Genomic DNA, 15,506 nt, shown 5'->3' with positions numbered 1-15,506 from the left:
ACCACCATTGTTTCTTCAAAAACGCTTTGTTAGATTGTCTTGTGTACACACCATGTCTGGATTGTCGCGGTACAGCGTCCAGCAGTAGTTGGCCATCATGCTTTCACTGTAACCAGCTGCACCTTCTCCGTACTCCTCATCACCTTCTACAGAATCAAGAAAAATAGTATTTCTTTTGCAACAATTCGAGAAATAATAAAAAATTCATCGAGAAGTTTACGTCAGCAAAAAGAAACCCGAGGCACAACTACCTGTGTTTCCCGCCAAAATAAGTTGTTTACACAAGACATGCACATGCGCACTAGGTCAAATTAATTATACTTAAATCGCAACTAGACAAGTGTCAATAAAACATAAATCAATATCTAGACATGTAGAGAACGGTGATGCTGTCTATAAGATAAAAAACACAGCCAACTGTTGTAATACACTTAGGCAGACTGCATGTACATAATATCATACTACTAGTGCTGTCAAACGATTAAAATTTTTAATCAGATTAATCACAGGGTTGCTCTGGATTAATTTCGATTAATCACGATTAAATATCATTCATTTTTAATCTATATTAATCGCATTTCATTTTGCATGAGCAAACAGACTCAAGAAAAAAGGGAATATATATGCACTTAACATGTCTATTGAACATCTTGAACACGAGTCGGATGCATTCCAACTGCCACAGAAGTGCAATACCATGGACCCATATCAAAAAGCAAGATTTTTTGCTTAGCCGGACAACTTGTCGGATTGAAGGTACCTCAGTTTAAATGGTTTTTATCTTCGTTCACTTACAATTAGCCCGAACTACCGTAAATCCAACAAATAATCCAACTAATCATGAAATCCAATTCTAGCCCAGTTAATTGCCATTGTTAGCAATATCACTTGATAACACATTACGCACGGTGGTTTACGTATAAAACTCCGTAGCAACACGTCCACAGATAAGTTGGACGGTATAGTGTGTGCAACTGATTTAATGAGCCACAAATGAGAAGTACTGTAGTGCTTAAATGGTATAAAACTACAACTTTCCCTTCTGTTGATAAAAGGTGCAGCCATCTTGGATTCTGAACTCGGGATCCTCTGTGCTGCTCTGAGATCTCTGAGAAACGGGAGCGTGCATGCCGTCACTTCTGGCTTCAAAACTCCGGAATCCGACTCGGAATACGAGTTCCCAGGGCAAATGGAACACACCAAAACTGCCCAAAATGGTTTGACAGAGACATTTCAGGGATTTTGAGTCATTTTGCGCTGCAGATGGGTTAATTGCGTTAAAAATTTTAATCAGATTAATCATGATGATGGATTAATCCACGTTAACTCGTTAATTTTGACAGCCCTACATACTACATATAGCTTCATCACAAAAACTTGACATGCTAGAGAAAAACTAAACACAGATTTGAAATCAGCATGAAAAATACTACAAAACCCACATAAAATTACCTCTGATGAAAACGACCTGTTTATCTGTGTTAAGAGAAATACGTTTTTTCCAAAGTTTATATATGATACTAATTGCACATACACGCTTCATTTGTAATTGTGCATTCAGATTATGTTATATATAAACTGGTGAAAAATTGAAATTTAATGTCAGCTTTACATTAATTGTCCTTTGTATTTGTTTAAATTAGATGTTAATAAAAGCATTAGTATTGATTTATAATATATAATATAAAACAATGTCAAAATATGATAAACACAAATGTATATGTGAGTTCAACAGATTTTAGATACTGTATGTGACATGGGTGCAACGTAAAAAACACATTTCTCTGGTTAGGTACTGCACACAGTTTTGTGGACAGGTTTTAATGCTGCGGAGATAAATCAATGTCTGATATCACTGCTTGGAAGAAATTTTCTGATATATAATCACTTTTCCAATAACTCTGAAAAGCCTAAAAGCACCTGACAATTTGCCTTTACAGATTGTTAGTACAAATAAATACACATTTATTTCAAAATCACTGTCACTGTGTCCTTAGCGGAAATAGCCCTATAGTGTGTTTCCTGTAAAGATTACAATGATAATGAAAAGCATGTACCCAGGCATAAACATCTAAAAGGAGGACAGAACTGGGTTTAAACATTCCCCCTGTGTTTTGGGGTCCCCCAGATTGTGCTGCATGGGGGTAATCCCCATAATAAATTTTGCTGGCCCACATACCCATCAGCCCACCAGGAAAATGAACGATATGTCAGATGGCCAGTCCAGCCCAGTCCACATGTACAAGGATTTGACAAAGCTATCCACAAAGTTATCCACAAAGTTATCCACAAAGCTATTCACAAAACGGCAGTGTTGCTCAGAGGATTGCTCTCTTGCTTTTCTGGGTTTGGGGCTGGAAACCCTACTCCTACTGTGGTTTCATGTGGGGTTTTGTTCTTCCCATTTTTTGGTGGATTTCCTCCCACAATCCAAAGACACGTCAGACAAATTGCTCATAGTGTGTGTTTGTGCGTGATCGCCCCGCAGCTTCCCATCTGGGATGTTCCCCTACCCTGTGCCTTCTGCTGCATGTGATAGGCTTAGGTCCTCTGTGACCCTGGACTTAATAAATGTTGCAGGAACGATAGATTGGATACAATGTTTTTCAGCAAAAATAGATGCATTGCTATGCTGGAAGTAATGACATCTATATAGATTTTCAGGCCACTACATACTGTATGTTACATTTCTTGAGTTGCCATTCTTTTGTCAGTGTTGAATTTAATTTTGCTACAGTGGATTGGAGGGTGTTGATGAAGCAATAGAAAAGCTTTGACATTTAGCAAGGAGAGGAGAGTGGGTAACTGTCAAGCAAAACTTTTCCTATCTGGAAGAGAAACTTGCATTTCCAAATTAGTGCAATAACAGTACAGGATCCAATCAAGTTCCATAACTTTGTACAAGAACATAGCTGACAGATGGATTTTTTTTACTGTACCCAACAGAGAGGAATTTTATATATATACTGTTCTCTCACACCCAAAGGGATTTACATTGGTTTTTTTTTGCTAACTAACCTCAAAACCCGCCAATCTGATACGCCTACCCGAATGCACAGCTACTCATGACACATTTTGTTTGGTGAAAACACAAGGAATTGTAACGACAATAAATATACTGGAGGCCTCAATGCCCTTCATTTCCCGATAAAATGTGAATGAAGAATTACAGTAATCAAAATACTGCTCTACTACTACATTTAACGAGCAAGATTTCTGAATTCAATTTATCATACACTCTTTCAGTGCATTTTAATAAGAAAATTAAGAAGTTGGACATGACATTAATAAAATGGATTTTATATTTCTTAGTAGTCATTGTAACAGAAAGCTGTATACTTAATAACCACAGAAAATTCTTATTCTATTTTATGTAATGTAGTTGTCTTTAAGGCAAATAACAAATAATGTGCATGAAATGTGCTACAACCTAAGCTTTGATGTAATCAAGATAATGTGTAAACCTGCTATTTGTTTTTGCTCATTTTAAATTCATTGTCATATGCATTTTGCTGAGCATTTTAATGATTTTATTTATTAAATGTGCCTGGTCACAAAACATTGTTGTCTTGCTTTTTTATGTATAAATGTGAATAGAAGTTATGTTTTACAATCAGCACACTTCAAAATCGTCACTTTGTGGCTGCATGAAAACACACACACACACACACACACACACACACATATATATATATATATATATATATATATAGCGCGATGTTTAAGAATACAAGCTATGAAGTGAAATTACATCATTCTGAGAATAAAATAGTACATTTAGCATTATTACAATATTACAATGGCAGTTGATATGTAACCAAGTTACTGGGACTAAATAAACCCTCTAAGGAGCATGGATTGTAAACCGGACAAAATATGCTCACTGATATACACAATTAATTTAAATTACTTTAATAAGTTCAACTACAGAAGCTATGGCATTTGATGAGTTTAAATGCCCAAAAGGATACAAGGCAGAGATTATCTTTCGTTGCATATCCCCACACCCTCTACCCATCTACACACCCCTGATTCCATCACACAGTGTCAGTCTCCCTACCAAAGGTCTCAGCCCACAGCACAGGCAACACGATACCAGTGGTAAATGTAATGACTCCCTTCGAGCCCCCAGGACTGCAAAGCAGCCAACTCTCAATCACATTTATTGATCACCAGCAGTCTGTCTCTCCTGTCAATGCTCACATTTGGACTAATAGAGATTTATGTTTCCTTCTCAAGTGGCTTGTAAGTCCAGTAAGAGGCAAAGAAGTGATGCTACCAGATCCCAGGTGCAGCTCAGCTAACCTAGTCCCCCCTTGACCCAGGAATGGTCCTAAGTATCTGCCGTGGAACATGCAGCCAAAGGTGAGAAATGACCTAATCTATTTTGTGGGCTTGCTGACAGGCCGCGCTTGAATTGGGGAGAAACCAGGTGCCAGAACCCCCCTTGATACTTAGTACCAGCAGGTTATGAGAAGTTCCAGTATGTAAGAAACACTTCTGGTGCTCTGAAGAGGGGAAAAAAAGGTTCTACTTCAAGCACTGCAGCCAGGCAAAGATCTCCACCATGTTGTTTGAGGAAAAACCTCTGCATCCTCCCGTCCAGCCCCAAGCACCACATCTCCTTCTGGCCACATGCATGATTTTCTAGGGTTTTCTGACCTTTCTGAGCAACCATAGTTCCTTTCTCAACTGCAGAACACAATGCAACTATTAAGTGATTTCCCTCCGGATGGTCTGCAACACAGGCATCAGGAAAATGAAGAACGCCGTCTATTAGTCACTGAAATGTGTCCAGTTCCCAGTCCCATGCAAAATTAACAGGGAAGTAAGAATTGGCGCCAAAATATATATCTGACACAATGTAGCCTTTCCAACTTCCTGTGATAGTCTGTGATTACCCAAGTGTCTAATTCTAAATCTACTAAAAATATTAAGTCAGGTTGGGACAAAACCACATTTGACAGGCAGGTTCCCAAAAACCAGAATACAGATGATTCAGAGATGAAATGGTATGACCAAAATTGTCTTGGTTATCAGTATTATACGGTGGTGTGCATTGTTCCACAGCGAACAAAAAAATTGTTGGCGAACCAATTAGCTTCCGCTAAAGTTAGTTCCACTAACTGTAAATCTGCGAACATTTTTTGCAAATTATTTTATTTTAACTGTGTGTGCTTTACCACCTACTGTGTAACCGCCGCATGTTTCCTTGCCATGTTTGTCAGAGTGTTGTTGCTGCTTGCGTGTATATCGCTGTTGCAATGCCTCAGTCTGCCAAGTGCCACGATATTCTTATTTTACTGCTGAACTGGGGTACATTTCACAAAAGCTCCCATTAGCAACTTAGTTAGTTGAAACCATTCTATTTATTTTAGCTTCACAGCTTCACTTCTTCCATTTTTCAATGAGATAAGTTGCAGTTATACAAGTGGTTTAGTGCACAAATTTCTGGCAAACAGCATCTTATTTGCAGCAAATACAAACCCTGATAATTTAAGGTATTTTACAAAATGTATTTTGAGAAACATAATAAGTCAAATAAAACAATTGCTTAGTAGTCTTACACTTTCACACATCAGACCATCACAAAGGTAGTGCAACACGCTAAAGGAACAACAATTTGCATATATTTATAAAGACAAGTTTTTACAGTAGCAAACAAAATTAGAAAACTAGTGACATTTTGTAATTTACAAAGTCACTGCTTACTCAAATTGGCAGTTATCCATAAATTGAAATCCTCAGTGAACTCTCTTACATCACAAAATAATAGGTTGCAGCTAATTGTAAACTGAACCCAGGCATGTGCTGTTGTTTATGGGAGTTTTCACATGTTTTCTTGACACAGTAACAGCTGTGCGATTATCGTTATCATATGAATAGTGCTATTTGCAGACGGGTGGGCGATCAGCACTGTTCCGAGACTTTCCGAGGCATTTGAGTCGGTGACTCTTGTGCTTTTTAATTCTCCTTACAAATATCTAAAAATATGTTTAGTTTCTTCCTATAGGCATAAACACTATATTGTCAAAGGGATTGAGACACCTCTCTAAATCATTAGATTAAGAACATAAGGAATTTACAAACGAGAGGAGGCCATTCGGCCCATCAAGCTCATTTGGGGAGAAATTAACTAATAGCTTAGAGTTGTTAAAATCTTATCTAGCTCTGATTTAAAGAAACCCAGGGTTTTAGCTTGTGCAGGAAGACTATTCCGTACTCTAACTACACGCTGTGTAAAGAAGTGCTTCCTCAAATCCATTTTAAAATGTTCTCCTGCTAATTTCCACCTATGGCCACGAGTTCTAGTATTTAAACTAATGTTAAAGTAGCCATTTGGCTGAACAGCATCCAGACGCGTTAGAATCTTATATACCTAGATCATGTCCCCCCTTAGTCTCCTTTGCTCAAGGCTAAACAGATTCAGCTCAGCTAACCTCTCCTCATAACACATTACTTCTAAGACCAGGAATCATTCTCGTAGCCCTCCGTTGCACCGTTGGACTTTAAAATCAGGTCCACCGTGGCTTGGAGTGTCGACTCTGCTTTTGCCGACAAACTCAATGCGATGCAATAGTTCCCCACAGACTGTACACCAAGCTGAGGGAGCTGGGACTGAACAGCCGCCTGTGTGCCTGGGTCTTCAACTTCCTCACAGGCAGACCACAGGTGGTGAGAGTAGGTGGCTGTGTCTCCAACACCATCACACTCAACACAGGGGCTCCTCAAGGATGCGTGCTCAGCCCTCTCCTCTACACACTCTACACTAGAGACTGTGTGGCCACACACAGCTCTAACTCCATCATCAAGTTCGCTGATGACACAGTAGTGCTGGGTCTCATCTCCAATGACGATGGTGGATAACCTGACATCATGGTGCCAGGAGACCTGCCTCCAACATAACGTCAGCAAAAGCAAGGAGCTGATGGTGGACTTCAGGAGGAGTAAGGAGCGCTCCAACTCCCCCCTCTACATCAACGGGACTGCAGTGGAGAGAGTGAGCAGCTTCAATTATCTAGGCGTACAGATCACTGAGGATCTGACATGGACAGAACACACCCAAGCCCAGTCCAACTAGGCGAGACAGTGTCTTTACCACCTGAGACAGCTGAAGAAGTTTCAGATTTCTCCAGCGATTCTTAGGACTTTTTGCTCCGGTGCTGTGGAAAATGTCCTGACCCAGAACATCACATCCTGGTACAGAAACAGCTGTGTACAGGACATGAAGGGACTACAGAGAGTGATTTGGCAGCAGAGCGCTGTACCTGATCTTCTCTACCATCTCTGCAGGACATTCGTACCAGGAGATGCCGGAGCAGAGCAACCAGGATCTTGATCTTGATCTTGACATGGATGAGTGAGTCTGGTGTGGAGGAACTTGACTGCCCTGCACAAAGCCGTGACCTCAACCCGATAGAACACCTTAAGTTGATGAATTAGAGCGTAGTCTGCGAGCCAGGCTTTCTCATCCAACATCAGTGCCTGACCTCACAAATGCTCTCCTGGAAGAATGGCCAAAAATTCCCATAAACACTCCTAAACCTTGTGGACAGCCTTCCCAGAAGAGTTGAAGCTGTTATAGCTGCAAACGGCTGGCCAACTCCATATTAAATCCTATGTATTCAGAATGGGATGTCATTAAAGTTGATGTGTATGTACAGGCAGGTGTCCCAATACTTTTGGCAATATAGTGCATATTTGAAATGTAGACTGTTAAAGGTTTCTGGGGGTGTTTCAATGACAAAAACTTGTTTTTTTTTTTTTTTAAATGGTTTGGCGAGATTTCTGTTTGGTTCTGCAGGCGAGTACGCTGACTGAGGGTTAAGATAGTCTGGGCTAAATGTAAGCAAACGAAGACGAAGTCCATTTAAACTGGGGTACCCTCAACCCAAATGGACCAGTGTGAGTTTTTTCTAGCAGCTGGAGTACCAATCCTGCAACCAACCCCCAAGTTTTCCCTATAAGGTAGAGGACCGGATATAGATTAAGGTCACACCCAGGACATAGTAATTGCAGCTTAAGGGCCTTTTGCTCAAGGGCCCAACAGAGTAGAATCACTCCAGGGATTCTCAGGATTCAAACAAGTGTCTAATTACTAGCACAGATCGCTAGTCTCAGAGGCACCGCTGTACCCTGGCAAAACCCAACCAAAACGAAATTCATATAATAAAAGTTAGCAGTTATTGTTAGCTTCCCCTAAAGTTTTTTAGTAGTTTTTCAGTTTACAGTTAACAAGTTAAGTTCTGGAGTTTTCAAAAAGTACAGATATACAAATTGAAATCATTTCAGCAAGCACTATATTGAAAACCACAAATACAATCAGCCGCACTATGCACCTTTTGTTTGCATAAACATTAAAATAATAACATAGCCAAGACCTTATGTAAACATGTGATAACTACATCAAATGCGCAGTAGCATTAAAAATCACCGGAGCTCTGTCACTGCCTTCCATTATGTTTTCACAGACACAAAACAAACACGCGTTACATGATGCACCTGCACACCTGCGACAGAGGGGCTGTTACTAACTTTGGTTGAAGCTGGACAGTATTTATCTCAGGTTTTTCAAAGCACGGTAATGAACCATGGTATTAAATGGCAATTCAAATTTGAAATGGTATTGCTAACCATTGGCAATTTTACAATGAAAAATGGTAACCATTTCATCAGTAACCCAGAGGATCAGAAGAATATTCTATGTTTTAGGTCTGGGCTGGGATTCTCACTGATGATTTTCAATGCAGCCAATAGCAGAGAGCCTGGCCACCTCCAGGCTTTCAGGAGGTTAATGTGATGCACCAGCAGTGCACTCCCCTGGTCAGTGTGCTGAACCTCATAATCTACATCCCCAATACCCTGTATAATACCACAAATGGGGAAATGGGCTGGAAAACCGCTTGAACAGCGAACAGTAATGAGTCAATTAAGGTGGAGTGGACTAGGGGGCAAGTGAAGGGGTGTGAGGTTTCTGTTGGGATAAAAGGGGAAAGATGGAGCGGAGAACTATTTGGGCTTCTCTACCTTAAACGAAGAGTAGCCAGGTCTCCTATTCATACCCCCATCTCAATAAATCACACACCTAATAAATGTTTTAATATCCCATTTTCAGGACCTGAATCTGCTTAGACTCCAGGAGAGAGGCACAGATGGCTCAATCCTTAGCGCTAGACTGTGCAAGCCGAGGCAGAATGTCCTACTGGTGCTGCTGGAATGAGAAATGCAGCACTTAGCCATTTCTGCTAGAAAAAAAAAATGTGCATGTCTGCTGAGGCGTAATACCTCATGACAAGGGGAGGAGTCAGGATAGGCAGCGGTGGCAAAAACAAGCTGAATATGTCATTTTAAACCAGGAAACAAGCAGAACATACTCTGGAACTGGCTAAACCCCCCCCTCCAATATCCTTGAAATTCCTCCTTTTCCATCAAATATAAAATAGCCAGTAGCTGCTGCAATAAGGAACTGCTCTGAACCGATTAAGTCTATAAAAGTCTAGAAAAACTTCATCAACTTAAGAGCAGATTACTTTCTCAAACTTTATAACAACCAACAACCTGAACCTATAAAAATCAAACAACTGCAATCAAATATGAAAGAAAACCATGCAGAGAGGGTGAAGATGCTCTGTTATTGTTTAATTATGCACTGGAATAGCTAAGGTTTGCGATCTAAGTGCTTTTAAACATGGTGTGATTGTTGGTAGCAGACACAGCGTCTGAGAAACAGCCACCCCTCTGCCCCGGGTTTTCACACGCTACAGTATCTAGAGTTTGCAGAGAATGGTGTGATAAGCAGACACAATCCAGTAAGTGGTAGTTCTGTGCAAAAAAAAACACCATATTAATGAGAGAGGTCAGAGGAGAATGGGCAGATTTGTTAAAGCTAACAGGAAGGCCACAAGTGCGAAAGCAACAGCTCCGTACAAGAGTGGCGTGCCGAATAGCTCCTTGGAACGTAGAACTTATCAACTTTTGGTTCTGGAGACAAAGAGGGCATCCATTCTGACAGTACATGGAAGTACATCTGATTCTATTAACTGCAATGTTATTTAAAAAGCTGGCGCAAATACTCAAAGCGGCATCGTTGTACTTTTGTAGAATGGCACAAGTTGGTTTAGATACATTTGCTTATCTTGCACTTGAGCATCACGGCTTCCAGGAGCGGCTTCTGTTGAGTCATATCACTTTGTGACAGGAAAACAATGCTGTTGGCATATAGCCTCTTAGCAAATTGTCAAGTAAAAATAAATACATGTTAAATTAGGTGTTGCGCAAGCTGTTACATATGGTGGTGGTTTTTTTTTTGAGCAAATGAACATTTTTAACAGCGATATTTAATAATGAATTTAACATGTACAATAAAAGACAATGACTGTCATTTCTTCATGAACAACATATTTCTGGCATCCTATGGGTGCTACATTCTTCAAATGCGATGAAACAAACAAATAGAAAATCCAGTTTTTATTTAACACAATTGCTGTGGACCTAGAATCTTTGTGACTGTATGGTAGTACCATGATTTGGGCTGCCATAAAAGCATTTTGATTGTTTATGTTAAAATATGCACACTGTGTGGCAGTGGAAACCCCTCATAATAACTTCAGTCAGGCTTTGAAATTCTCAAGGCCCTTTGACAGAAAAATGCTTTGATTATTTCTATCCATTGTCCAGAGCATATGTTTCTAAAGCATTGAGATAGTGTTATTCCTTTTCTAGGGCATGAATTATTTCAGAGTGAGGCTCTATTTGTGAAAGGCCAGGCCTCAGAGCATCACTGTCCAATGGAAAGATGTTTGAGAGGCAGGCCAGATCTTCTAGGAAAATCCAACAAGATCTTTTACAAGCGTCATCACTTCAGAATCTTTCACAGCAATATACAGTGTGAAGAGCGAAGGAAAGGAGTTGGGAATGTTTTGGAGCCATGCGGGGCAACAGATGCCAAGATTGTATTTCTTCATTGAAGAGAGGGGCAGGTCATTCATTATTTCCTGAGCTTTAATTAGCAAACACCTGTTTTTGGTTTAATTCTACACCAATGAGAATGTTCCCCCAATTTGATTTCCTCACCAAAGGCAATTAAACATTAGTGACACTTACCGTTAATCTCATTAGGAGGACTGCCCTCGTTCATGGAAGCTGTCTTTACAGAAATTATGGGGAATTTTTAGTTTCACACTGAGCTCCCTGATATGAATATTAGCATACAACTTCCATCTTCTACTTACAAAGAACTTAATCATTTAGCCACCTGGAGTTTTGCCATATTTAGTTTTAAAACCAACAATTAAGCACTTCATGTAGTATAAATATTTGCTTAATAACAGTGCAAATAACAATATGTCCCTGTGAGCCATTCATCATTTTATAAATATTATATTAGCACTTTATTAACAACAATTCTATACATTATGGCTAGACCTTTGTAAAAGAGTTCTTACAGCAATTTACAGAGTGGGAGATCAATGGATTCACATTGCAAATCCATTACAGATTGTACTATAGATGAAACAAGGTGCGCAGAACATTTCTACATGCTTTTCATGCAGTAACGTACATGATTCAGTGCCTTAGGATGCAGTATCTGGGATTGGAAGGTTACTAGTTCGAATCCCTGGGTTGACAGAGTGATTTCACAATCGAGCTCCTTATTGCTCCAGTGATTGGCTGGGTCTGCTTTTTCAAAAAAAGTTGTTTTGGATGAAAGTGCTTGCAAAAAAAAAATAAAAGTAATAACAGCACTTCTTGTGTGTCAATAACAATCCTAGTAACTACTGTGGACCCGCAATCAATATATATTGACTTAATATATACCTTTACAAATATATTATTATATACTATAAACCTGGCTATGTTATAGTTGCATTTATCATTCCTGGTTATTTTGCTGATCATTTATGGCTGACTGTAAAAACATACAGTATGCATTACATGTAGATTAGGGGCGTGTCCAGTATCTATTTAAACTGATTAACAAGAACTACACCCCATATACAAAACTATATAGCCTGAACCGACTGTTATGTACATTTTTTTGTAACATTCTCAATAAATTTGCCTCTCACTAGCAACAGCTGTTGTTTCTCCTGATTATTTTAAAGTCAATTTTCATTTTATATCCAGGGTCTTCCATAAGGATGGTAATGCCCAAGGCGATGACAGCCGAAAAATGAAAGGTACATGAGACAGAGTAGAGACGTTATTTTCCATTTTTACACTCGTGGAACTGCTAAACTGTGTATAACCAGAAGAAGAGATACATTGTATTCATAGCAAAAGCTTCTTTTTGTTCAGTTTTGTAATAATTTAGTGTTGGAATTAAAATATATTATTATTATTATCCAATGTAGCATGGTAATTTTTGCCAATACAGGTACATAAGTGGGAGTAGTGTGGCTAGACAGACCCCCCATGCCTGTGATCGGAAGATCACCCGTTTGAGTCCAGCCTTTGAGAATAGTCATATGACTTTGGGCCCAGCCTTTGAGAATAGTCACATGACTTTGGGCCCAGCCTTTGAGAATAGTCACATGACTTTGGGCCCAGCCTTTGAGAATAGTCACATGACTGGGCCCAGCCTTTGAGAATAGTCACATGACTTTGGGCCCAGCCTTTGAGAATAGTCACATGACTGGGCCCAGCCTTTGAGAATAGTCACATGACTTTGGGCCCAGCCTTTGAGAATAGTCACATGACTGGGCCCAGCCTTTGAGAATAGTCACATGACTGGGCCCAGCCTTTGAGAATAGTCACATGACTTTGGGCCCAGCCTTTGAGAATAGTCACATGATTTTGGGCCCAGCCTTTGAGAATAGTCACATGACTTTGGGCCCAGCCTTTGAGAATAGTCACATGACTTTGGGCCCTTGAGCAAGGTACCTAACCTGTAGCTCTCTAGGCAAATATCTATACACACTCACACACACACATTTATGGTTAATTGTGATAGATAGATTTCCACTGCATAAGGCAATTTCACTGCTCGAGCACCAGATATGGAATGCCACATTAGATAAAAATAATGGATAAAAGACAAAGACTGAAAGAGACTGAAAAACACAAGAATGTGCCTTTGTATCACAGTCACAATCACAAAACCAAATGGAAATGAGCTCGAGAATTATGAATTATTAGACCATTTAGATACCATGGGGACCCATCCTGCTTCCCCTTCTGAAAGACAAAGTAATTTCAGACTCATCTTGGCTTCAGTGTGCATTAATAGAACTGAAAAAGTCGCCGGGGTGACCTATGCTAATGACTAGAAGAAGAGGATTTGACAGAGTCCCGGCCAAGAGGAGCCTTTTTTTGTTTTTCATTAGGAATAACTGTCTCAAGGGAAATACGTCATTCATTGTACCTTGTTAGAAGAAAGACAAAATACAATATCTTTCTCCTCTGATCTGTGTGCAGTAAGGGAAAACTGCCGTATACACATTTTTGTAGCTTTCATACCTAATATATTGTAATCTTACATTTTACTTATAGCCCCTTTTTGCATTAATTTCAAAAACAAGGTTCTATTTTTGCACCAATGCATTTGGGTGTTTTTTTTTCTTTACTGAATTCCCTCCTTGAGGAATAAATGTAACTGTGATGATGTGATTCCTGTCAGACCCAGAGCTGCAGTGCACATTATAAATAAAACAACAAACCAAACACAGTCTAAGTATTCATTCATATATTTTCCTCTTTTTAGCCTAATGTACTATGGCACCTTAAGCATAAAGTAAAGTGTACGACTCCGGCATGAAATGAAATTGTTGGGGGAAAAAAATGCGAAAAAGCAGAAATGTAGTGGCGATGTGATGTAAATGCACAGCAAAGGAATATCAGCAGAAAAGTGGTGTGAAAACCGCAGGATGTTTTTAGATGTAAAGGGTGCTGTGAGACCCAGGAGAAAATGCATTAAAATGCTTTGAGATAGTACAGACCTTCCAATTGAGCTTTTTTTTCTTATGGCAGAACAGTTGCACGCTTGCGGCAGAAAGCACATCCAGCAGAGCATCATGAATGCAAATTTGTGTTTATCAAGGCAGCAATTTAATAACCTCACCACATGGAGCAGAAATGGGAATTTGGGGGGTTGCATTTATCACAAAAAGAAAGCTTGGTTGTCATTTACTAATGATTCATTTTTTTTTTTCACATGACAAAACAAATCTTCAAAGCCACAGCAGGATTTGTGTTGCGTGTTACAGCTCCTGTTGAACTATAATCGTTTCTTATTCCATCATTACATTGTTGGTTTTCCTAGAAAACATTTTGCTTTGAGAGAGCGATAGCTGCTAGTTCTATTATGAATTTATTTGTGAGTGGTTTTGTTTTAAGTGAATTTATGTATACATCCTCTTTTTGGATCAGGTATTTAGCACAGGGCCACAATGACCGTAGAGCAAGCTACAGGGGGGGGGGGTGCATGCTGTTGGACTCTGGTGGGAGACCATGGGACCTAGAGGAATCCCCACAAAGGCATGGGGAGAGCATGCAATCTTCACACACATGGAAGCCTGCTGGGGACTTCAACTCAGGTCCCAAAGGTTTGAGGCGGTAGCGCTAAACACTGCGCCACCATCCTCATTTGCCTATATGAATATGAGATTGCGCTTTTTGTCACGTCTTGCGTAAAGCCCAAATTGACCGAAGGCTGCACAGCGATGTGTTGAGTGCTCCGTTGCATAGCTTTTAAATATCCCCTTTGGCTCCATCCTAGTTTATTAGAGCATGCAGAGAGTCGTTCAACTTTATGGACACCTGGTAATGAAAATATAATGACCACCATCTATTGTAACGTTTCAACCTGTTAGCGGGAACGGGCGGAGGCATCACCTTCAATAATAGGTTTAAATGGACCAGACTGAAACAGCAAGATGCTTTTTCTATTCCTACATTCATCCATTAATCCAATCTCATCTTCTTCAGAGGTTTTCTCAGAAAAGTTAACTTTATAGTAGACTTTTATATTTTGAAGGAAAGAATATATATGCAAGACTGCATTGGACAGAAAATGGCCAAATGACACAGAAATGTTTCGGCAGTCACCCACACTTCTACATTCAGTTTGGTCGTAATCAGACGGGGGCATTCGTATTCTGGGCCGGCCGACACAATGTCACCTTTCCCCCCCACTCACTTTAACATATAATTTTATATATTCAAAGGTCCCTCTCAAAGGCCCCTGTCAAGTGCTGCGGCCTCTGCAGGGGCAATTTCAGCAGCCACCCCCCCCCCCAAATAAATAAATAAATAAGTTGGAGGGTGGCCCTTTTTTTTTATTATGCAGAGCACAAGCACAAAACATATACTTAACAAAGACTGTAGTCATGCATCAGACAAAATTATTTTATCATATGGATCAGTTGTTGTTTTTGGTCATGTATAGTTGTGAAGCTGTACCCAAAACTGTCTTATTTTAAACGATAAAAAAAATAATAATAATTACGTCCTTTTTACCTTGCATCCTTGCACAATGTGACTTTTGCACGTGTGTCCATTGTGATGTT

This window comes from Paramormyrops kingsleyae, chromosome 2, assembly GCF_048594095.1.
Source record: "Paramormyrops kingsleyae isolate MSU_618 chromosome 2, PKINGS_0.4, whole genome shotgun sequence".
Taxonomy (NCBI): domain Eukaryota; kingdom Metazoa; phylum Chordata; class Actinopteri; order Osteoglossiformes; family Mormyridae; genus Paramormyrops; species Paramormyrops kingsleyae.
Note: the sequence above shows the minus strand (reverse complement) of the source record.